The 26,802-nt window shown below is 40.0% G+C and overlaps 1 protein-coding gene across 1 annotated transcript in view; it reads right to left on the minus strand.

Annotated features, from left to right (window-relative positions):
• The window catches only part of LOC134750780 (uncharacterized), a 116,971-nt gene that overhangs the window by 89,284 nt on the left and 885 nt on the right, over positions 1 to 26,802 (minus strand). The gene's annotated exons all lie outside the window — the stretch shown is intronic.

The following is a 26,802-nucleotide window of genomic DNA, read 5'->3' on the forward strand; positions in this document are numbered from 1 at the left end:
TTCCCTAAAAACAATGAGATTTTCACGATTGGCTAGCCCTAACCGCTACCGACGTCCCCTGGTTGTTAAGATACATTGGATAATAAGCTGAATGGCCTTAGTAATAAAGTCGAAGGAGGGTGTAAAATTTCAGTGGTTATAGCCATCGTTACTTGGCCGACGGTTTCGAACAAATAAAATACGTAAACAGCTACTTTTTTAATTATCTCTGGAGTTTGGAATTTAACTGCGGGCCGTTTGAGCTTTATTTTATGTGGGATAAAGGTACTTAAATAAATAAAAAATGTGTTGTTTTAGCGGCTGCAAACATATCGCAGTCAGTAGCTGAATAGCTGATGTCAGGAGCGCATTCAATAGTGTGAGAGCACGAAGAAGTGGCGAGTTCTTACGCGACACAGTGCGAGCCGCCGGCACTGCCAATAAGTCGCGTCGGCGGGGCCTGAGAGCCATCCTGGGAACTGGGAGCCATACTGATGACAGACGGCCAGACAGATAGACGGACGGACAGCGGAGTCTTAGTATATAATAGGGTCCCGTTTTTACCCTTTGGGTACGGAACCCTAGAAACTATATTCATACAAACAAAACAAAACAAACAATACATCAAAAATACAAATAGGAAATACAAAAATACTTACAAAAAAATCCTTAAAACACAAATTGCTATGATTTAGGGGATGGAACCGCCCGGTAAGCAAAAAATTGTCTGTGTCGGGAGGCACCGCTCTTCCCTAGGTTAAAAAAAATACATTTATTTATTACTAGCTGTGCCCGCGGCTTCGCCTGCGTGGAATTCGGTCTGTGTCAGTAAGCGGCTAATTCACCCCTAATTTATCTCTCTGTCCTCTGGAGACGAACTTAAAGTAAAGTTGACAAATGGATACGCTAGAGGACTGTAGTCCAGATAAAATATTTTACAATTAGGTACCTACCACCAAAGATAGATATAACTCCGTAATAGATGGATACAGTCTAAGGAAAAAACGTGCCTCGAAAATCACGAAAATTTGATTCTCGATCAGATGTCGCTACTACCTTTTGCCTACTCTCGTATAGAGGGCGTTAACGGTTTCGTTTGTTATTATTTAACGATTTTAACGCATATCAGTGAAAGAACATGGGTCAAAATAATAAAAGTAATTAATGCAAATAAAATAAAAAACATTTATCCATATTTAAATACATTTTATCGTATTTTTTTAAATCTTCATTTTTAGTTTTAAAGTGTGTCGATAGATGGCAGTGAATTTAGTGTGGTTACAAAATTTACTATGATAGTACCGCTCTATAATATTACATCCTCTTTGCTACCACTAAATAAAATTACACTCCAAAATGTTTTTTTTGCCCTTATTCAAATTTTTGACGTGATTTAAACGGCATAGAGTAGTAGGTGTATATCGAACGATACAGTACCATTTTTGTATTTTTACGTCCTTGACTGTACCTATCCAAATCGGGTACACTACATATTTCCGAAAAAAAATTATTCCGAATTTTAGAATGTCGAATTTTATCATTCCGAAAACCCAAAAAGCCGAATTTTGTAAATTCCGAACTACATAATTCCGACTATAACAATTCCGATGGTGGCAAACACCGAATTTAACATTTACGATTTTCAAAATCACGAATTCGGAATTGTCCTTATTCCGAATTTACGTGATTCCTATTTTAAATATCCAAATTTTTTAATTTCCACTTTTTTGGCAACAGTTCGTTTTCTTGGGGGTCGCAGTTCTAACCTAACCTAACCCACTTTTCTGGCAACAGTTCGTTTTCTTGGGGGTCGCAATTCTAACCTAACCTAACCCACTTCTGGCAACAGTTCGTTTTCTTGGGGGTCGCAGTTCTAACCTAACCTAACCCACTTCTAGCAACAGTTTGGGTTCGCAGTTCTGTCTAATTTATTTATGCCGAATTTTTATGCCAAAAATATTTTATGCCGAATTTAACATGACGCGGCATGACAGGTACCCGTAATAATGACTAAAACGTGAGTCTTCATTTGAATATCACGGACTTCATTTTTCCAATCTTGTAAAAAACCGAATTTCTGAATACCGAATTATTTTATTTCCGATCGGACAATGATTTTTCGGAATTTAGGAATTCGGAAAAAAAATCGGAACTTTAAGCTTTCTGTCAAGTGACAATCGGATTTAAAGTTTTCGGAAATAGCACATTCGTGATTTTATTCCATCGTGTTTTTAAAAATCGTAATTTTGATATTTCGGACTTATAAATAATCGGGATTATGAAAGTCGTGGTTATAAAAATCGGAAAAACGTATTTCGGAATATTTGGGTGTTCCCATCAAAATCATGTCATCCAAATCGGTTCTCCAGTCAAATCAGTCTAAGCATGACGCCGGCGGCGGGCAGTGTCTGCCCCTTTTTTTTGTTTTCGGAAATGGGAAATGCAACTGCGTAGCGTCTGCCCCTACGACTTGTTGATAGTCATAGCGAAGCAGACGCTCACGGGGACCTGTAGGCGCTTAAAGCGGAACGGGAAGTTGCTCGGAATGAGGGGGATACGCAGGATGAACACGGCTTCTCCGGCGCCACACTCCGTCAGGATCTGCGCCTACATATGTATTGCGTACGATGTATTTGGGATCACAATCGAGCTTCGCGCTGGCTTGCCGTTTCAGCCGAAAGCGAAGCGACCTGCCTGGCTAGAGCGCCACTGGGTCTCTCACCGTGGTTTTTCTTAGACTCCTGAGACCGTGCCCCTTGTGGCCGCAATGCATTGCGAGACTTTCGCGAAAGATTCGATTTTTTTCGGGAAGGCATGGTAACGCGTATAAGTCCCAAATCGTTTGACATTTACTGAAAAATGTTTTTTTTTAAAGTACCCACCTTCGTGACCATTATTAAGAGGAAAGGGCACGGCCGCTTCTCCATGCAAACGCAGTCTCCATTTTTTGGATAAAAACTACCCTATGTTCTTCCACGGGACTCAAACTATCTCTATACCAAATTTTATCTAAATCGGTTTAGCGGTTTAAGCGTAAAGAGAAATTAAAAAAAGTTTTTTTCATATTTTTTGTGTTTTTACTCGGGAATGGTGTCATTTTGATATCATAAATGAATTCGGCATACCCGATTTATATAAAAACGACACCTAACTTGGCCTAGTAGCTAAAATGATATAGTTATCAAGATAAAGTTTTTAACCCCTTTTTCCATGGGGGATGAATTTTTAAAAACGCTGAAAAAAAAAATCTTGCTTTTTAATATAATTAACGTTTTGCAAAGTTTTAAGTTCCTGGCTTAAAATAAAATTTGCACCCCAAGACAAACTTTCATCCCCTTTTCAACCCCCTGAGGGGTTAAATTTCCAAAAACGTCAAAATTAGTTTTTTTGTAATCGTCTATCATACATTTCTAAGAAGTTTCAAAGCATTTGTAATGGATTCAAACTTTCAACCCCCTTTTAACCCTGTTTGGGGACGAATTCTTGAAAACGCTAAAATTACTTTTCCTGTATTATAATAATATGCCCATTATACAAAGTTTCAAGTAACGCACTCAAAAAAAAAATTGAACTCCATACAAACTTTCAACCTCTATTTCACCTCCTTAGGGGATGAATTTTCAAAAACGCTGAAATTAGTTTTCTTGTATTTCAATAATATATCTTCTTACGAAGTTTCAAATTGCTAGCTTAAAATAAATCTTGAACTCCATACAAACTTTCATCCCCTTTTTAACCCCCTTAGGGGTAAAATTTCTCAAATTTTTATAGCCTATAACCTGGTCGTGGATTTTTTCGACAGATTAGTAAAGTTTGCATCAAAATCCGTTCAGCCGTTTTCATTTATAGCGCGGTCAAATAAACAGACAAACAGATAAACAGATAAACAGACAAACAGACAAACAGATAAACAGACAAAAATTCTAAAAACTGTTGGAATGTGTTCTGTTATCGATTCTAAGTATCCCCAGCCATTTTTTTTTCTAATATCTTCCATGTACAGACTTTCGACCCTCTTCCGCTTTATTATATGTATAGATTTCAAATAACAAATTGCACCTTACAGCTAATGCCAAAGCGGCACAAATTGTAACACATTAACAACATAAAGCAAGTAGAACATAGTCAATAACACATAACATACAACTAAGACACAGGATTGTTATATTATTAATTATATAACAATTCAAGTCTTGGAGACCCTTTACATCTCTGGATAATTTGATGATCTTTTTTATTATTATATACATTTTATCTCTGACACCTAGAGACTTTTACATCTCTAAACAATTTTAGTACTTCTGTTAGTTGTATAGTTTTTTTTTTTTTTTTTTTTCTTGTGTAATTTAACATTTATATTTATGTAAGTAGTTGTTTTTTGTAATTTTCGATTAATTTTATTGTTTGTAAAAATTGACAGTCATGTAAAAGTGCCCCTGTGGCCTATTTGCTGAATAAATGTTTGATGTTTGATGTTTGACAGGTATAAATTATGATATGGTACTCTCAGGCATCTTTCTTTCTAATATCCTCTTGCTTACATCAATATATATTATATGTCATCAAAAACAATACAAAAGGTAATCACGGTCCATATCCCGGTCAATATAAGTCTAGTGAAACTAACCGTGAATCATTCAAAACTGTTATATAGTCTTGATATAGTTCACGTTTCAACTCGCACTATTTTTGCGGCGATAATTTTTTTCACACAAAGATTTGGAACTGCCTGCCATAGTTAAAGTATTACAACTTGGAATAACCTATCCGGTGACAAACAAATTGCCCTTATTGGTCAAATGGGCCAATTAGCCCACTCTCCTTTATTGGACAACATGTCAGAAGCATTTTACGTTTGTTGATATTCCACACTTTATTGCAGTTATTTACTTTCGGCTTCGCAATATTCCAAAGTGTATGAAATATTTTCAACAGAATATTTTTTTACAATCCACTGTTGATTGTTGTTTAAAGTTGAAACATTTTAACAGGTAGGATTAACTATAAAACTACGTGAGACTAAAACATAGGTACTATAAACCGGGTTATAGTTATATAAATTTTCCTAAAGCCAAATTTGGGGTTACTTTGATAGTTTTAAAACCGCCATAAAATTACCATTATTCATTATTTACTGAAACTGTTCGTGTAACTAGTTAGATTACTATATATTGATACTCACCTACTATATATTGATATTCACCTACTGTAATAAAAAACACACAAATTCAAAGTCGCCCCTGCATTTAAAAGCCACCCCGTTTTACAGTTTTCAAATATGTCGAGCAGTATTTTAATATGTATTTGTATAATCAAGCCGAGCATATGTATCAGTTTATTATATAGAATTGTGACTCCCTCCTTAAATTCATAAACCAAAAAATATTTTATATATATAATAATTTGTACCGGTCTAAGTATAAATGTTTAGTTAGTCGTTTAAGTTTAGTTTGTCCCTATTAATATTAATATTAATATTTCCCTTAATGCATAATTTATATCGCTACATCCTCGCCGTGTTCATGTTGTGAGACTATGTCCACTCGAACTGCAGTAAAATAAATGAACCAAGTGAAATATGCGGTGGCAGAGTTCCATGTTTATGTATCCACTGATTAATGTCCTAAAACCACATTTTCATAGCGTGCGTAGAATCTAACTAATGATGACCGATTATGTGGCTTTCGCGAGTGCAGCCCTACGGTTGGTGTTGCGGATGGTCATATCACTATAGCGTGGCCAGGGCGCGTAGCCAACGTGCCAATTGTCAACGCTACGTAGCGTATCGTAGTCATCTCTCTATCACTCTTCCACACTAGTGCGACAGTGACACCGGTCACTTCGAGCAACGTGATAATTACTAGATATGAGAACAATACGAGATCTAATAGATACGTTATAGTTTAGTTCACAACTAGCTATCTTTTGCAGTTCGATTCAAGAAACCAATTGTCATTTCACGCTACAATTATTGTGACTTCTGGGATATCCATTAGATATCCATTGGATGTCTAAGAGGACATTCGGAATCGCGGAAATGTTTTGACACGACTTTCTTAAATATCTCGTTATCGTTTCTGTTTCATATCTAGTGGATATCTAGTTGATTATATATATCAAGATCATTGTTTGAATTAGCCCGTCAGTTAATTGCGTTTCGTTCGCTACGGAGCGTTAACGATTGCACGTTGGCTACCCACCCTGGAGGCCTAGCCAAGTTACAATCGTTGATAGAAAACGCTATTTATTTTAGTCGTAAATAATTATGGAAATAGTCACATGACTTTTCGTAGCATCCGTCATCCCGTACAATTTTCTTTTATATTGACGTTTGTCAATGTACGAATGTCATCTTGCATGGAGACTATAAAGGAGCCAAATCTGTATGTATGAAAAGTGTCCATCAAAACACAGTAATTAGGCGGCGCCACCATACACCGAAATACCTACTACCAAAAACAACCTACGTAATTTGGTCGGGTTATTTGTTGCCTTATATGGTTCATGTTATACTCATGTCCCAGAGCCTAACTAGCACCACCGGAGAGATTAGGAACTATTAATTACAGCTGAAAGCTGGTCACTTTTGCAATAGTTCTGCCATAAGAGATTGTCGTCCTTTCTATACCGTCCATAGTCATCTTGGCTAGGTCCCCTGGACTGACAGATGAGCATCGCCATCATCGCCGCAGTTTAATAAGCTATGACTGTTTTCCGCGTGTTAATTGTATTATATACTTTATTTTATGATAATTGGTGTATTTACTTCAACACTTGTGAGATTTTTTGAAAATCATATACTTTTTCCAAGTTAGCTATTATTTAAGGTCCTGCAATATCAAATTAACTACAATTTTTATAAGTATCTTCATAAATGCGACTAATAAGAGAAAAATAAAATAAAAAACTAAAAATTTACAAAACTAAAAAATAAAATATTATTTATATCTCAAGGTAGGTATTCTTTTTTAACCACGATTAAAGTAAATGTGCTCATGGCGTTTCATCTGAAGCTTTTTAATTTAATTCTGTAGTTGTCAAAAAAACATAAATTTCAATAGTGACTAAAATCACAAATTCTCTCCGGACAGCTGCGACCGCCCACTTGGTTATCTATTCAGCGCACGTCACTAAAGAAAGACTAGTTTATGTCTGCCCTCTCATTACTAACAGTTATAACTAATTTAAGGGTCAAGATATACTAGGAGGTAGTTAAAAGTCGCTGGTTGGTGAATGAGAGTAGTGAGGCGCGAAGGAATTTTGAACGGCGACACAAATAGTACGTTTATTTATACCGTGTTTATATTATTACACTCTAGTCTAGTAGCAATGACTCATCCTTGATGACAATTTGTGAAAATAGCATAATTATAATAAACTTGCGTGTTAACTGTCATATAAAATTACTTATTATGTTGGAACCGGCTACAATTTAATCTTTGCCTAATAAATGTTCACTATTATTGAGTCCCTGCTGCGTGCAAATTTCAATACGTTGGTATAGTATGAATCTTCTCAGATGATTTTTACTCTTCTTCTTCTTTCGCACTCATGAAATGTTCGGAAAGAGAATGTATTGGGCCCCATACATTCCACGACTCTTCTCATACATAGGAAGACATAGGAAGCCATCACTCCATTTTGCACAATAGGGATGATGACACATGTTGAATTTTATAACAAAATCTAGTAAAACAAATAGCAAATGAGCAATCTATCACAAGAATGTGGATATTAAAATAATATATGGAAATGATAAAAAATACAGGATCTGAAAGTTTCAAAATTAAATGTTTTATTTTTAACTTCCAAAAAGGAATAAAGATACTATTCGATTCCTTGCATTTTACCCAAAAGAAAGATAGTACAGCAACTATATGCATTAACGAAATATTTTACCGACAAAATCGCAATATTACTTATTTTCCATACATTCAAGATGGGCTGTCAGTGACCTTGACGTCACGTCCACTTATCGTTTTGTTAGGAGCGTTTCGCGAGTGAAGTACGACTGTCGGATTTTGACTAACATTTCTGACCTTTGTGTTGCTCCAATGCAATTTGTCCCATATAGACATTAGATCTCAAAAACAAACCTGATCGATTGATACCATTAATAAAAAACCGGCCAAGTGCAAGTCGCACTCGCGTTCCAAGGGTTCCGTACATTACACAATTTAAACAATGTATTTTTTATGTGAAATGTAAGTGAAATGTCTTTAAAAAACCCGTAGGGGTCGGACCAAAAACTAAGTAATTAAGTCCGACTAACGCTTGACTACAGATTTCTAATAGGTTTTCCTGTGATCTATAGGTAAAGAACTATTTTGTGTATTTTTTTTTTCAAAATTTTAGACCCAGTAGTTTCGGAGATAAAGGGGGGGGGTGGTCATTTTTTGTATATTTTCTTGAATAGCTTCTAAACTGTTTATCCTAAAATTATAAAAAAATATTTGAGTTTCTCACAATGAGCTCTTTCATTTGATATGTAACACGATATAGTTTGAAAAACTTTATTTTTTAATTTTCTAATTTACCCCCCAAAAGTGGTCCCCATGTTTAAATTTTATTTGTTTACATTACATGTCCATCTCTGGGTCACAAACTTACATATGTATACTAAATTTCAACTACCTCGAGGGCAGGAACCTGAAAGGTAGATTCAGAACTACCGAAACCGACGTCAAACAGATACCCCACGGCATGCCACAAGGCTCTATCCTGGGGCCGGTAATCTTCAATCTGTACGTCCATGACCTATGGGACATACATGACCATATCAGAGGACTCAAACTCTCACAGTACGCGGATGACCTCTGCATACTTAACAGAGCCACGAACCCAGACCATGCGACCATGCGCGCTGAATGGGCAGCTGAAGCCATCATTGACTACTATACGAGATGGGGACTCAAGTGCAATATAGATAAAACCGAGTGCATTATGTTCTCAAAAAAGAAAAAATACCGCCCAACTGTGAAACTGAAACAACAAACGCTGCCTTACCAAAAACATATAAGATATCTCGGCGTCATTTTCGACAAACACATGAAGATGAACGAGCACACAGCAAAAATCGTCAAAAAACTAAAACAAGTCAGAGGAGCCCTCGGTCCTATAATAGGATACCACGCGAAGACGGAACTCGAAACGAAACTGGCCATCATACAAACTTGCATCCTACCGCTGCTGGATTACGGAGTTGTGCAACTACTCTCGAGGTATAGTGCAACGAACCTGTCCAAAATCGAACGCCAATACAGAATGGCACTGAAAAGTGCCGCACAATTACCAAGACGAACACCCACAGAAGTGATCTGGGAGATGGCTGACATCGAAGCTTGGCACCTACGTGCCGAGGACCTCAACACCAAGATGCTAGAAAACATCGCAAGATTACAAATAAAAGATCTTGAAACCCCCGGGGACGCCTACATGGCGCACGGCGAATTCAACCCCCTCAGAGTTAATTATAGAATAGGTGAAGTAATGTATGACCCTAATAAAAAAGTACATAGGCGGTGGCCTACCGATAAAACGAAAGCCCCGCGTCCTCTTAGAATAAGATAGTATGTAAGCACATATAAAAACAAAACACGCAATATGTTTGTATTAAACTTATTGCGAATAAATAAAGCACAGCAAACACAGATCCATTAGGACATAAGTTAGCTGACTCACCCCTACACGACTCCATCGGTCATAGGGACATTTATGTATAACACAAAGTAGGCAAATAAATGACATTCTGATTCTAATTCTGATTCTGATTCTGATTTCATTTGATATGTAACACGATATAGTTTGAAAAACTTTATTTTTTAATTTTCTAATTTACCCCCCAAAAGTGGTCCCCATGTTTAAATTTTATTTGTTTACATTACATGTCCATCTCTGGGTCACAAACTTACATATGTATACTAAATTTCAACTTAATTGGTCCAGTAGTTTCGGAGAAAATAGGCTGTGACAGACGGACAGACAGACGCACGAGTGATCCTATAAGGGTTCCGTTTTTTCCTTTTGAGGTACGGAACCCTAAAACTTGTCATCAAGCCTATTAAATTATCTTGAAGCGTAAGCATCATTCTAGCTCTGTGAGTGTGGTTGACAAATCAATACCTAGGTAACATTGTCAATGCACGTGACAAGCGCACGCGACTCGTTTTCTGACTTGCCAATTGTCGTGAAAGGTGTCATTTAGCAAGAGCTACATCGGCAAACAAAAAAATCCTCTGGCGCCAAAATTATTTTCGACGAAGCTTGTTGATTAAAAACAACATTTGTACACTTTCGCGTTCAATATAATTTAATTGAACGTTGTCATTCAAGAATTACATACTTACATTACAAACATTAGGTAGGATTAACGAGAACGAGTAGCATTCGAGCACAAGAGTATGAGTGCGCAATGTTAATACATATCTAATACAGTATGAACACGAAAACCATAGGTTAAGTCCTGAAATTTCGTCATCTGCCTATCTATCGCTCTTGCATTTTCAAGTGATAATAAGTTTTTGGCAAAAATTATTTTTGGTACAAGCTTTTATCGCTGACCGTACTTTTCTTTCCACAGACAATACTCATCGAGACAATTCCAAAAACCCCAAACACAATTAGGTTTCGTTGTTTTATCTGAGAGTTCCTATGGCCACCTCCTGTCTCCATCATCAGATTAGCTCAATGGTACCATAATATTGCATTGTTACCCGACTTGTGTATGCAAATTTTCAGCTTCATTGGAAGTCGGGAAGTGGGTCAAATTTAACTTGCAAGATTTGTCCCGTATAAACATAGTTACATAAGTTTAAACATAGGTACATTGCAAGTTAATAAAAAGCTTGTAAAAGGCGCATTTATATAATGAACTTCGACTTCGACGGCCTTATGAGCTCCAGATAACTTATTAACACAGTTTTCGTAATCGCACATTTTCGTTCCAAAACCAGCCGGCGCAGCTCCAGAACCATAAATTACGTGCACGTACCTTAACAGTTTGGGCCGATGTCCAATATTTCAAAGGAGACAAACGTCCAACCTGTAAAGTACTAACAACTTTCTATTGGTGGACCTTATTGTCTTGGAGTTAAGGTTGACGTATTGTCAGTTAACAATGTGAGCTTTCTGTCCCTGTCGAAAATAAGACATGCCCAGACGGTTCGTCACAGAATATTAGTAAAAATTACCTGCTTTTGTGAAAAATGCTCGTCGTGTATTTCGTTTGAAATTAGACTTTAACTATACTATAATAAGAATCATGTCATTATTTGATATTCAGTGATATTTTCAACCTTGGCGCTAGTTACAGTTGGTTTCAGTCTTCTGTAGTTCTTTACCTTCATATATCACCGCCATTTCTCTTGACATCGAATATCTTTGACACCACCACAAATAACAGGCGTAACACACATTGTAAAACTCAGTATCAGCCTTAATGAATTATATAGTGTATCCGTAATGTTCGAAGTCGTAGGCTTCTTTTAAAGGATATGAACTCTTAAGTACTAGAAATAAAGTAGAATTTTACTAATGCTGAATTATGTAATGCTGTAATGCGATATGTTAAAGACAGCCCAATAAATTAGGGGCGATAGAATAAAACTTTCACTTTAAAAACATTACCTACCCAGGAAATCGTTAAAACTTTGCGTGTAAAATGTTAGGATTAATAAGCAACATCATTTTGGTTTCATATTAACTTTTAATACTCTCAGTAAGGCGCAGCAGCACACACGGAGCGGCGGAGCGTCGTGCACCGCCGTGAAACGTGATCGCATCTACCGGACATTCGACTTACCTACTTCTTCTGACTGGAAATTGACATTACATTATGAGGGGCCCACTGACTGTTGCGATTAACTGACAGGCTGCTATCGTCCGGCGGACTGGTGGGCCCCTGAAAGGCCCTGTCAAACTTATATCAGACCGTTGTCGGCGGGCGGCCGTACGGCGAAAAACTGTCGACTCAACTGCTAGTCTGTAGTCGCAGAGGTGGCAGCAGGCCATTGCCGGTAGGCAATAATCGCTTATGTGTGTGAACGTTATTGGCCTAAGATGGCAGGCCGCCCGATATTAAGGCCCAAATTTTCCTTCTGATTTGCAGATCTACGACTTTCGTAAAAACTATTGGACGGGGAGCCCAATTCAGATTTAACAACTTATGACCTTAAAGATCGTTCACGCTGACTGGTGCATGCGAAATGAAGTATTAAGTCTTGCATGAGTTGCGCGCCAATCGCGATGACGATCGTCGAAGTCGTATCAAAACCAGTTTAAAACCATAACAAGTTGTTAAATCGAAATCGGGCTACGAATCTTCGCAATAAATAGCTGAGCGAATACTAATCTCAATATCTGGGAGACGGAGCTTTGCTCGGAAATCATATAAAAACTCAAAAATGAGCATTTTCCTAGAGATAAGAGCTAGCTAGATCGATTTTTCGCCCCCGAAAACCCCCACATAGCAAATTTCATTATATAAGAATTGCTCGTTTAAAGGTATAAGATTCAATATGCAATCGAGAAATCGCTTCGATAATGACATAGAGTAACTTATACTAGAGCGGTACTGTCATAGTAAATTTTGTAACCCCAGTAAATTCACTGCCATCTGTCGACACACTTTAAAACTAAAAATAAATATTTATAAAAATACGATAAAATGTATTTAAATATGGATAAATGATTTTTTTATTTGCATTAATTATTTTTATATGATTTTGACCCATGTTCTTTCACTGGTATGCGTTAAAATTATAAATAACAAACGAAACAGTCAACGCCCTCTATACGAGTGTAGGCCAAAACTAGTGGCGCCATCTGATCGAGAATCAAATTTTCGCGATTTTCGAGGCACGTTTTTTCCTTAGACTGTATCCATCTATTACGGAGTTATATCTATCTAGTTTGATAATGAGAAGGAGCTATACACAATTTCGTGGGTAACAGTAGCAGCGCAAATGCAGGGCCGTATGTTTAAGATCTAAAAGCTACTTAGTAAAAGTTTGAGCGTTGTACGATCTTGAGTTAGGGATCCATATTATAAAAGATATTTAAAATTTAAGTGCTCTAAGCTTTAGTGTTAATTAAAATTTAATTAAACTATGACGATAATTCGTTTTTATCCGTTAAGTGCCGAATTAGTGGTTTGGCGGCTTGATAAAGAGTCGAACTAAGTTTGATTGAAATAAATAAAATCGAGATTAGAGGATAATTCACATGTTTATAAACCATTTGGAAGTACCTAATGAGCGATTTTTTGATTTGCCGGAAGACTGGCACAGGCCATCTATTTCAGCGTGATGACATCATGAAAAAGGCTCCCGCTTCGTTTCGAATGCTGCACAATGCACCCTAACGCAGCGTAACTACGTAGGCGAACAACACGCGAACGCGAAGCGAAGCGATGCGGCGCGGGGTGAATCAATCCTTTGATACCTATAGAAGTGTCCTACGTGGGCGATCTCGTTGCGAACGCGAACGCCGTGGGCTCGCCCCGCCGCGCCGCGCCGGTTGCCGATTTGCTTCGCGTTCGCGAGTAGTTCTTACCAATAGATGGATACAGTCTAAAGAAAAAACGTACCTCGAAAATCAAGAAAATTTGACTCTCGATCAGAGGGCGCTACTAGCTTTGGCCTACTGTCGTATAGATGGCGTTGACGGTTTCGTTTGTTATTTAACAATTTTTACGCATATCAGTGAAAGAACATAGGTCAAAATCATAAAAATAATTAATGCAAATAAAAAAAATCATTTATCCATATTTAAATACATTTTATCGTATTTCTATAAATCTTCATTTTTAGTTTTAAAGTGTGTCGATAGATGGCAGTGAATTTACTGTGGTTACAAAATTTACTATGACAAGACCGCTCTAGTATATAAGTTACTCTATGTTCTTACGTAAGCGAACCTAATAAACTGTCCTTACTACCTATTGTTTGTTTTATTACCTATTTTTACCCCATTTCATTATTAACATAAAAAAATCGTAATTGGCTATCTCTATGGGAGGCGGAGTTTTGCTCGCGCGTAAGGATTGAGGTAATTTTTTTCTGAAGTTGTTCACCGGGAATGTCCCCGATTGTAATACTATTGATGCTGACTAAATAATGTATATAGTGTATACAATGAGGGCTACCGTTTTTGTGCTCACCAGTTGGCGCCACTGTAGATGTAGGTCCAGAAAAACATATCTCAAAATTCTTCTACGCTCATTTTTATAAAATCAATACGTTCTAATATACACAAAAGTATTTTAACATCTAAATGTGCCATTTTTTCGACCTGTTTAATTTTGCATATATTTTTGTCGGCACTTTTTTTAAACCACTAACATTTACTGAGCTATATCTATTGTTTACCATGATTAATCAAAGATGGACAAAGATTTACCACAATAAAGGGTGAAATTTCCCAATAAAAAAGCTTGTAACCCCCAAAACTTCTATGCATTTGACATTTTGAAAGACCTCCATCTACACTAGCGCCCCTAGCGGCGAAATTAAACGCTCTAATTGACATTATTCAGATTGTGGTCGAGTATTTTTGACATTTGACAGGCAACCTTTTAGGCACATTGTAGATCTGTGGATAAAACCATAATGATAAAACCGAACCGAAGAGAACCGGGAAAATCCGGTTCCGGTACGACTTACATAAAGAGTAACGGTTGCACACCCTAATTGGGATATTGATATAGGTATGTTAATAATATCTACCTTGTATCTACCTATTATCCCTTTGATAGTCAGATAATTACATCTTGTGGTATTTATTATCAGATTGGGTTATATTGGATGACGTTGTCAATTTCAGATAATTAATTATATCGCCAAACTATAAATAATATATCGTCATAGGGAATATTACGCGAAACTCTACGTAGGGGGCGCCACTACAATAATCTGAACTGAACTATCGCGGAACAAGAAGATCGAAATTTCGTTACCTAAAATCTATGGATGGTATAGAAAGGATGCCAATCTCTTATGGCAGAATTGTTGCAAAAGTGACCGCTTTCAGCTTTAAATAATAGTTCCTAATCTCTCCGGTGGCGCTAGTTAGGCTCTGGGACATGAGTATAATATGAACCATAATATAAGGCAATAAATAACCCGACCAAATTACGTAAGTTGTTTTTGGTAGTATTTCGGTGTATGGTGGCGCCGACTAATTACTGTTTTTTGATGGACACTTTTCATACATACAGATTTGGCTCCTTTATAGTCTCCATGCTAAAATCTAAACGTCATTATGTCAATTATGTAATTAAATTATTTTTATTAAACTTGAGAATGAAATTGAAGGCCAGTGTCATTGAACTCATTGAACATATATGCTACACATTTTCTTGCAGTTGGCATCACTGACATATATGTTAATGTGTCTTTTGTCACATGTCACGACTTCAACATTGTTTTGTTAATCTCCTAGCCGGCGTATGCGTGTTTTATTTTATTTTCACCTCGGCAGCTCAAACAAGCATCGTAGGTACTTTGATCACTCTACATATGTAGACAATTCACTAGTTGAATAAAGTACCTTCCATACTTTTTAATGTGGTATCATGTATGAAGCAGTGATTCATCACTACATAGTATAAAAGTCGCTTTCCATAATTAATGTCATTACCGGGCCTAACGCGACCACGCGCGCGGAAAAAAAGTAAAATAATGAAATTTAATCGCGTTAGACCCGGTAATGACATTAATTATGTGTACAAAACGCGAGAGTTTAAAGTGTTATAGTCGTTTTCCGCTGTCTGTCCGTCCGTCTGTCCCTATGTATGCTTAGATCTTTAAAACTTCCCAACGGATTTTGATGCGGTTTTTTTTAATAGATAGAGTGATTCAAGAGGGGGAAGGTGTGATTTGTTGTAATTTGAGGAATGTATAATTTGTATAGGTTTTGTGTAAATTTGTTGCACTACCCGTAAGAAGCCGGGGCGGGTCGCTAGTCATTTATATTTGTCTTCGCGCTGTTGAGGTGAAAAGTTGTAAGTGCAACACGAGGCCAAAATTATTAGTTAGGTAGTTCCACGCTATGCTCAAGAATCACTAACGTAGCGAGTGATTATAATTTAGGCTAGAACCACTCGCTACGTTCGTAACGTTTGTGATTATTTTGTTAAATCTTTCGCGTGTTCCGGACCCGAAATTAGTAGGTACTCGCAGTAAACTAACTTTGTTTTCTTATTGTACAGTCAAAGGCAAAAATATCGATCTAGACAAATGGCTCAAAAATATGTGAACACGACTTTATTGTTTAAGGTGTAAGAGCGTACACATATTTTTGAAACTTTGGGAATGTATATTTATTTGTGTATATATATTTATGCCCTTGACTGTACATACAATAATGAGGGCTATCGTTTTTTGCTCACCAGTTGGCGCCTCTGTTGATGGTGGTCCAAAAGACTAAAGAACAGCTGTCAGTCATTGAAGTGACAAGTGACATTTGACATTTCGAAGTATGGAAAAGACCACCATCTACACTAGCGCCCCTAGCGGCGAATTTATACGCGTTAGCCCTCATTGCATCACAACCACTGACTATCAGTCCGCCGGACGATATCGGCCTGTCAGTTGTTCGGAACTTCTGTCAAATTTTTGTTCTAACTGACAGGCCGATAACGTCCGGATCGTCCGGCGGACTGATAGTCAGTGGGCCCCTTGAAGTTATTTAATTATTAAGTCATTTAGGACATTTCATATTTAACAAACAAATAACCTTGAACCCCAAATGGCTTATCAATTTAAGGCTGTCATCGGTCAGTATATCGATAATTCATCCAATGCATCTGGTAAAAGCTTCATTTGATTCTCAAACTGTCTTTGAAAATGTCATAGGTTCAGTCTAAATTCAAATATAAGCCTATCAATTTACAAAGCTATTGTTCTGTTCTGAGTTCTTAACTAGTATAAATTTAGTCTAAGATTCATAACAATTACGTTTTACCATAGGTCAGAGTATACTGGTCCTTTTCCGGCGAAAGGATAGGTAAGCCTCTATGTATAGTAAGTAGGGCAGGAGACAATATGTGACGTTTTCAATCAAAAGGTACCACATTGTCGCTTATCATAAGAATGAGAATTGCTTGTATCTTTATACGAACAACCTGTCAGAGCGTTGGCAAGCGACAATGTGGTACCTTTTGCTTGAAAACAACACATATTATCAAGGGCGACGCTGATGGTCAAATATTTTGGACAGACAGACAGACAGAGTAGGTATTGAATTGACCTAATTATCATAGAACACAATGGCACTTTTTTTAATGCAAATGCTTGGTTTGTCAATGAAAATACTAAAATCGCTATATGTATGCCTAAGTAATAAGATTCGAGGAGTTCCCTTAATTCCTCATGGATGACATTATCAGAACTAGGTTTGACAAAAATAGGACCAACTTAAAACTATTTACTTTCAAACAAAAAATAATAACACTTTAAACTCTCGCGTTTTGTACACATAATTAATGTCATTACCGGAATGAAATTTAATCACGTTAGACCCGGTAATGACATTAATTATTTAAAAAAATTCCAAATCGGTTCAGAAATGACGAAGCTCTGAGAATTAAAAAAAACGGTCGAATCGTCCCCCTTTTTTTAAATCAATTAAAAATCAGAATGGTTGGGTTTAAATTGGTCAATCTACTTTTATTTTAGTATCTGGAATGTAAACAAACAGCTTAGTGTTCCAACTGTCACAAGCGTCTATCTATACTCCACCTTACGTTACGTTACATTGTCAGCTTAATACCATCGGCGGTACTCTAGTTTTTGTATTTAAATAACATTAAGTTTATGAGAAAAAGCCTTTTGCCCTGCGGATAAAATGTAGTTCGAGATTTCTCGGAATTTTACCACAAAACTTCGTTTTAAAACATGAAATTACGTTCAGCGTTTCAAAGTTCTTTAGCTTAATACAGCTGAAATCTTGCGGAAAATTCACGTACGAACATTATTTTAGCCGAGTTTTGGTTCTGAAACATGCCTTCCTTGATAGGGTTGCCACCAGGTATATTGAATAATTAATTATTTAGGGTAGTGTAGTAATGTATAAAAATGAAAATTTAAACTAGGCAAATATATATAAATCTTTGTTAAATAAATAATAGGATTCATTAGAATGTTCTTCGCAACAGGCTTTGTAAATCTTAAAATACTAGTCGAAATAAAGCTAACTCTGCATGGCATTTGCAATGACAAAGTGTAGTAATGTCATCAATGACATTCATCAATGACAAATTTCTATGAGAATATGGCGTTACTTAATAATGACACTCCCTCGCTTTGTTCTGTTCTATTAGTCGGTGCAAAGTTAGCTAAGATGGACTGTAATTTTGATCAAGACCATAGCCGGCCGAAAGTACATCCCCATAACACTGATACTTACAATACTGCCACTATGAATTTCCAAGAAAATCTCTTGTAACGAATAATCTGGAGTGATTATTGTAAAGTCGTCAATTCAAACCTTCAAATAATTGAAATATAAATTAATTTTTAACAAGCAGAAATGTCTGCGATCGATGCTATTAAGCTTAGAATAAATTTAAAAGTGGAAAAATTACTGCCTTGGGTGAGACTTGAACTCAAGGCCTCTGGAAGGCAGTAATTTATCCACTTTTAAATTTATTCTAAGCTTAATTGAGGGCGGAGGTGGGTCCATACGCAAGGAATAATTTGCGACCGGTCGCTGCTTGCGATGGGTCTATCTCTATGGCAGCCACCTGTCCGGTGGTTGACATGGTGAATGGTCTCGGGGGGAGCACAAGTTGCAGAGAACCTCGAGGCAAAACTGGTTGTGCTCCTTCCCGAGGTTACCGCCTGTTAACTGCCTGGTTCTACCGTAGAAACAGGCAGAACAGAAACAACCAGTTGAATCATCCTGGGGTGAGCTTTGCAACGGATCGAACACCAGGCTCGGAGGTAGATGATGTCATCCGCATGACACCATCTACTACTGGGCCAGGAAAGAGAACCAGTGCAAAGAACACCCCCCACCATCCCTCATATGGATCTATGTTTGCGTGCCAACGTCGAGAAGCCACTGTAGGTTCGTCTTCGTTAACGGAGGCGAACATGCAGGGGCAGAACGATGGTGGCGCGCAAATAAAGATCCATATCCCGTAAAATCAACCGTAAGCGATGACGTGGCATGTCGCAGCGGGCTTTTCATCCACAAAGAAGGATGATTAGCGGTAGAATGCCACCCGCGTGTTTGTGCCGTGCGCGGGGACCCGTACGGGTGGAGAAGGAGATCCTGGGAGCGGGTGCGAAGCGGGGGTCTGTAGTCGTTATCCCCGTTAGACGAAGTTCCTTTGGCTCTAGATTCATCTCACACGGGAGGTCTTGGCTTAGCCAGCCAGGATCAATCGGCTGTTGTGTCCAGTCAGATGGCCACGTGGCGAGTTTCCTGGAGTGTAGGGGTCTGTAATCGGCGGAGCACGATTCCTGTGTTGGCTGTGGAGCTGACTAAGGTTTTGGCACCGTGCGGATTCATGGGCAACGCACTCTGGGACGCTATATCAGCTAGGTATCTCTGATGTGTCAAAGCATCCCAAATGTGAGGCTCCAAGGAGGGTGGGGAGCCTAGCTGCTGAAAATTTTCCTGTTGGTTTATGGATAACATAATACCTAAAACGACGGTAGGAGGAGAAAAAGCCGGACCCGTACGGGATGAGGCAAAGGCGCATAGCGCAAAGGTTGCTGCACCAGCTGGGAGTGGACCTGTCCCTGACAGGAACACGGGAGCAGGTGGCAGTAAGGCATGGAGGTCCGCAAGGACGGAGGGCGCGCATGGCGCGAAAAGCAGAGGCCATGGTGGAGCAGGCCACTCCAAAGGTACCACCAGATCTTTTCCCCAAGGGTTGAAAAGTGGATGCGTTCAGCAAGTTCCCGTAAGGGGACCGACTAACGCAGGTGCTGGAGGAGTAGGCAGCGGAACGATGGCCCACTGCGAGAGGCAAGCAGGAGCACCACTTCCAAATCCTGCTGGCGTTGCTCCGGGCGCCCATGACAGTGCGGCCACGCCCAAGGGTGTGGACGAGCAGTCGGGTGGAGGAGCCGCTATGTCCAGGAGGCAGAAGAGGCGTGCGAAGGCGCGAATTGCGAGGACGGACGCGCAAATGGTGGCCGGACCCAACACTAGTGGAGCGGGAAGGCCACCAAATAAGAGGCCACTGGGGGCCAGTGGCGACTCGTCTCTGCTCGCTAGCGACCCCAAAAGAACGAAGGTGGGAGGATCGTTTGCGGAAGTCGTGGCGAGCGAGAAGATGGCCATCGTCCCAGTGGCCTTTCCAGCTGAGAAGGTGATGCAGGAGCACATGCCGGCGATCGTAGGAGCTCTGCTCCTATTCCTTGATGAGGCCGCCGAACCTATGCCCGACATCACACTCGGCAACCTTGTGGGGGGCGCGCTCAGCGTAACCTGCAAGGGGAGGGAGACCGTGGAATGGCTCAGCACGGTGATCGGAGGTGGTGAGATTGCCGGGCTGCGCCTAAAGGTCATGAGTGCCAGAGACCTGCCGAAACCGGTCAAGATGGCCTGGAAAACGGTGGTTGATGGCAGTCAGGACATCACGAGAGCCCTCAGAGTGCTGCAGAGGAGGAACCCGAGGCTGCACACAAGCGAGTGGAAGATAGTCGACACCGTGGGGTCGGGGCCGAGCACCAGGCGAATCGTCCTGATGGACCGGGTGTCGGCCGCCGTCATCAAGGAGGCCGACTATGTTCTGCACTCTGGGCTCGACACCAGCCACTTCAAGCTCCTGGAAGAAGGGAGGGAGCAGGGGCCTGAGGGGGCTGAGATCGGGGCCTGTGGGGTAGTACCCGAGGAGGCTACGGTTGCTACGGTGACAGGGGAGGCCCCGGAACGGGAGGCGCCACCAACTGGCGACGCACCTGTGGAGGTGGCTGGGGACCGGTCGGAGGAGACGGGGGATGTGGTGCAGCCCGGGGGGGACTACGCTGAACCGTTCATGGCTCGGGCATCGTCACCGAACTCGGTGGCGGGGTCAGAGTACCTGAGCGGTTTTTCGGAACTCTACCTGGACGGCAACATATCACCCATGTCTTACAACGACGGGGACGACACGGTCCAAGAAGTGGCTGCTGATCTCAGCACCACCAAACATTGAAAAGCCGCAATGGAGGGTATAAGGTGCGTACAGATAAATCTTCAGCACAATAAAGCAGCCACTGCCCTTCTGGCTAGGCAGCTAAAAAGCGACAAGTTCGATATTGCTCTTATTCAAGAACCATATATTTACAAAGGCGAGATAAGAGGCTTAAACGGTACTGGCGGGACAATGTTGTATGTGTGTCCTGAAAGTAATATGAGGACATGTATTTATGTTAAAAATGGCATTGACGCTATGCTTCTACATGCTTTCTGTTCCAGGGATCTGACTACGGTCAAGATCCAAAACAAGGGGGGGGGTAAGGCTCTAATCTTCTCATCAGCCTACCTTCCCTACGAGGCAGCAGATCCAATCACTGGGCAACTGCGGGATCTTGCTGTCTACTGCAGCCAGGCGAACACCGACCTGATCATCGGCTGCGACGCGAACGCACACCACGTCATCTGGGGAAGCTCGGATGTCAACAGAAGAGGGGAGAAGGTACTGGATTTTCTGGTAAGCTCTTCCTTACAATTATTAAACAAAGGCAATGAACCGACATTCGTCAATGCTAGGCGGGGTGAGGTTATTGATATAACGCTAGCGTCCAACAACGCGAGTAGTAAGATTAGCTCATGGCATGTCTCTGGGGAGATTTCTTTATCGGACCATAGATACATATGCTTTAGGTATAAGACTAAAATTCAATTAGAAATTATACGCAAACGGAATCCCAGAAACACCGACTGGTTAGCGTTCAAAAGCGACTTGAAGGCGGAACTGGGAGACCTTAAAGGCAAGCTAAACTCTATCAGTGACATAGAACTTGAATCAGACCGAATGGTACAAGCTGTTTATACAGCCTGGGCAAACAACTGCCCGGAAAAGAAAATCCTGGCAAAGAAGGTGCCCTGGTGGAACCCGGAGATCGCAAAACTCCGGAAGGAAACCAGGGCTGTCTTCAACGATGCTAAAAGGACTAAGGACTTTCAGCATTATGCGCAGAAACTCACTGAATACAGCAAAGCGGTGAGGAAAGCAAAAAGGAAGGCATGGATGAACCATTGCGATCAAATCAGGTCCATACCGGAAGGCATGAGACTTACAAAAGCGCTAGCCACAACGAAGTCAGTTCCGCTCACTTCAGTTAGAAGAAGTGATGGAGGAATGACTGAAACGGGGTTAGAAACCCTAAAAGTCATGTGTAACACACACTTCCCAGGCTCGATAATACACCAGAGCGTAACGGACGATATAGTAACTAGTGTGGTGGAACAACCCACTAGCACTACCAGGTACAACTGGGACACGTCTAAAAAGGTAGTAGATCACGATAAGATACAATGGGCACTATCAACATTTCAGCCATACAAAGCCCCGGGGCCAGATGGAATCTACCCCATACTACTACAAGAGGGCGCCAATGTACTAATACCACACTTAGGTAGACTGTACAGAGCGTGCATAGCTTTCGGACACGTGCCACGTGTGTGGAGGATGGTAAAAGTAACATACCTGCCTAAACCAGGCAAAGCAGATTACACAGAAGCCAAATCGTACAGGCCGATAAGTCTGTCATCATTTTTCCTCAAAACATTGGAGAAACTGGTAGACAGACATATAAGGGATGGTCCTCTTAAGAGACATCCACTGCACCAATTGCAATGTGCGTACCAGCCGGGTAAATCGACTGAAACGGCACTGCACCTGGTGACAACCAAAGCAGAGCAGGCGATAGAGAACAAGGAACTATGCCTAGCCACTTTTCTAGACGTGGAGGGGGCATTTGACCGCACCACGTATCAGGCAATCAGCACTGCAGCATCTAAACATGGCATAGAACCGACAATCTGTAGATGGATTGGTACTATGCTAAATAGCCGACTAATAAAGTCCACCCTCATGGGAGATGAAATATTAGCCACGGCCACGAAGGGTTGCCCACAGGGGGGGGTTCTTTCACCGACTCTCTGGAGCCTGGTAGTGAACTCACTGCTGGAAGAACTAAACAAAGGCCCAATATACACGGTAGGGTATGCAGATGATTTAGTGATTCTTGTAAACGGGAAATTCCCGGGAACGGTATCGGAAATCATGAATACAGCACTGAAGCAAGTGGAGAGGTGGTGCAACCATCATCAGCTCTCCATCAATCCTGGCAAAACAGTAGTAGTACCGTTTACCAGGAAAAAGACCCTTAACGGCATGAAACAGCTGAAGCTTTATGGAAGGGTTCTGGAAATGTCCGATGAAGTGAAATATCTAGGTTTAACACTAGATAAAGAACTGAACTGGAAAAAGCATGTCGAAACTACCATAACCAAGGCACTGAGGGTGTTTGGAATGTGTAGAACGGCATATGGCAAAACGTGGGGTTTAAACCCAAAGGTACTGAGATGGATCTATACCATGATGGTAAGACCTATCATTCTGTACGGATGCCTGGCATGGTGGCCAAGGACACTAAAGAGCACATGCAGGGATGCCCTTACGAAAATACAAAGAACGGCGTGCATGGCTATTACTGGCGCGTTTAGAACGACGCCAACAGCGGCGATGGAGGTACTACTAGACCTCCCGCCGCTGCACCTAGTGATACAATCTGAGGCGCGGAAATCGTTACACAGGCTGGCTTTGACAGGCCTCTGGAGTGATAACAAGCCAAAGACTAAACACACAAACATGGAATGTGACAATTTCATGAAAAGGATTACGAATATGGGCTGCGATAAGATGCAACCCAAGTTTGTGTTCCGTAAGAATTTTAATGTTAAAGTTCCAACAAGGGCTGAATGGACCGAAGGTCTTGAAGCACCAATGTCTGATGAAAATGACATCATATGGTACACAGACGGGTCCAAGACAGATTCTGGTACTGGGGCAGGCATTTATGCAAATGACTTTAGTAGTAGCATAAGCATGGGCAATTACGCCACTGTCTTCCAAGCCGAGACATACGCTATAATTGCCTGTGCACATGAGAATATAGTTAGGCAAACCCAAGGGAAGAATATCTATATTCTCAGCGACAGCCAAGCTGCACTCAAAGCGCTTAAGGCGCCTAGAGTGGACTCTAGACTGGTATACAATGGCATCCAAGCTCTGAACAAGCTTGGAAGGCAAAACAAAGTGCAACTGGTGTGGATCCCAGGGCACGAGGGATTCATGGGCAATGAAAATGCAGATGAACTTGCCAGAGCCGGATCTGCAAACAACCTTATAGGTCCGGAACCATTCGTGGGGCTCTCACAGGGAACCATCACAACGGCTATCAAAGACCTTACTAAGACCAAACACCAGGAAGAATGGGACAGTCTGACGGGTCTAAAGCACTCAAAGCTCTTTATACAAGGGGTAGACTCTGGTTGGAGCAAAAAGCTTTGGAAACTTAGCAAACGGCAACTCCAAATAATAACGGGGGTGTTTACTGGCCATTACGGGGTCAAGGGAATCCTGGCCAAGATGGGGCACGCTGACAACACCGATTGTCGTATGTGTGGCGAAGAGGAAGAGACAATAGAACACCTTATGTGTGAATGTCACGCCCTCGCCAGACAAAGAATGAAGGACTTTGGAACAGGCTACCTGGTACCAAAGGAATTCAAAAAGCTACCCATAAGGTCCATCATCCGGCATATGGAGATGGTGGGGAAGGCTCTTGAGTAGCGGACGGGTCTTTTCTAGGGGGTAACTGCACAAAAGATCCCTATGGGTCGAAGTGTATCCGAAAGGGCCCCCGAAACTATAAGATAAGATAAGATAAGATAAGCTTAATTGAAATATAATTCGTAGTTCGTACACAGCCTAGTCTTCTATTTGGGTTCTAAAATCAAAGGACGCTTGCTTTAAAACCATGTTATATTCTTAAAATAAGGTAATAGGCGAGCGGACCCCGGTCTACAGTAAGAAAGAAATTGTTAAACGAGGATTTTAAACAGTCAGGAAATATGCAAAAAATCTAACCATGTGGACCATGTGGTAACCCTATTTCTATACAATACACACCACACGATATTTCTACACGATATATCTCCGCTGTATAAAAGTCTATATCAACAAATGTTTTTTTTTTAGGATAGGTACTGTTCTGGAAATGTCCTCCAAGTAAATTTAAACAAGCGAGTATCGCGTAATACCTAATTACAATAATTTAGTAGAATTTACGCCGAACACCTGAGAGAACGTCAAATCTATATAAAAAGCGGCTTAAAAATGCGACAAAGTTGTTTTACTTGTTTTTGTTAGACTGGAACGTCTACGAGAGATTCTTGTTTTAGAACTACGTATTTATGTTGTGGAACGGACACTATCAGTAATAATGACAGTTAATATTAATTATTACATTACTATTGACAATGCAAAGAAAGAAAGAAAGAAAGAAAATACATTTATTTGACACCACAACATAGTACATAAAAAAGGCACGCAGACAAAAAAAAACATTTGAACGCTAAAAAGGAAAAAGAGAGAGAAAATAGAGATGTAGAGATGGAAATGAAATAGTATAAAAAGTGGAATTGTACAAAGGAAGATTAATGTAATTCTTAGTGAATGTGCCTGGTCCGCGTGTTTTGCAAAGTTCGGCTATATTGACAACTTATGTATATAAACTAGCGACCCGACCCGGCTTCGCACGGGTTACACTAATCCTTAACATTTTGCGCAGCTAAACCTTCTTCAAGAATCACTTTATTGATAGCGGAAAACAGCATGAAAATTAAATAGTAGTTTTTGGCGAGACCATTTGTGAGCCACAAACGCAACCGTACAACACGGCCTTATCTATCACCAAACATGACCGAACGCATCCACTTTGCGCTTTGCGGTGACGTCTGCGCCATCTAACCTGCGCCTGCGCTAAAATGTCATGATGACTTACAAGGCCATGCCGCACAAGTGTTGTTAGATAAATTTCCTATTTAATTCATATAAATGTAATAGTTTTCGTGAAAATTACATGAAATAAACCGGATAACATTACAAACAAGATGAAATACAAACATACAACGTAAAATAAACAATAATAGGTACTTTGTTGTTTTATTATGTAGGTTGTGTAGCGCTTGTATGGTTTTCATGATTTTTTTATTTCTTAAATTAGGTATAGGGCCTTGTAAATCAGGGTTTGCTAACAGTTCTTGCTACAACTCCCATTGGTCATTGTTAAATTTTGTGGGGCTATGCTTACATTATTAATTTACCTACCATGTACCTTATTAAATAATGGCTTTTTCAGACTTCTTGTAATTTACTCAGAACAGAAGGATTGTTGTTTAGCACTGTAAATATAAAATATATATACCCCATTTTAGAAATTCTTCAGGATAATTTACCGCCAGTAAGAAATTGTGCAAAATAATGTAGAAAGGAAAATAACATTGCTTAAAAATCTAAACGTAGCGGACGAAAGATTAATGATATTGCAAAACCTTTTTTTCTGAAGGGTTGAGAACAAGATAGCTTACTAGCTACCTTTACATTAGCTTAAATAAGCGTTGGAATTTTTACCTGCCAAGTGCGAATTTTCATACGTACCTAAGATAGGTGCTGTCTATAAACTTAGCGATAAAACTTTAGTAAGGTACTTGTAGGTAAAAGCTTTAGAAGTTCTTCGTGTGGGTGGTTATGTACAGTATGCGAATATGTTGTTATTTTCCTTGCCTCCATTAAAAATATAATCTAATTTGCAT

Source organism: Cydia strobilella, chromosome 20 (assembly GCF_947568885.1).
Source record: "Cydia strobilella chromosome 20, ilCydStro3.1, whole genome shotgun sequence".
In the NCBI taxonomy this organism is placed as follows: Eukaryota; Metazoa; Arthropoda; class Insecta; order Lepidoptera; family Tortricidae; genus Cydia; species Cydia strobilella.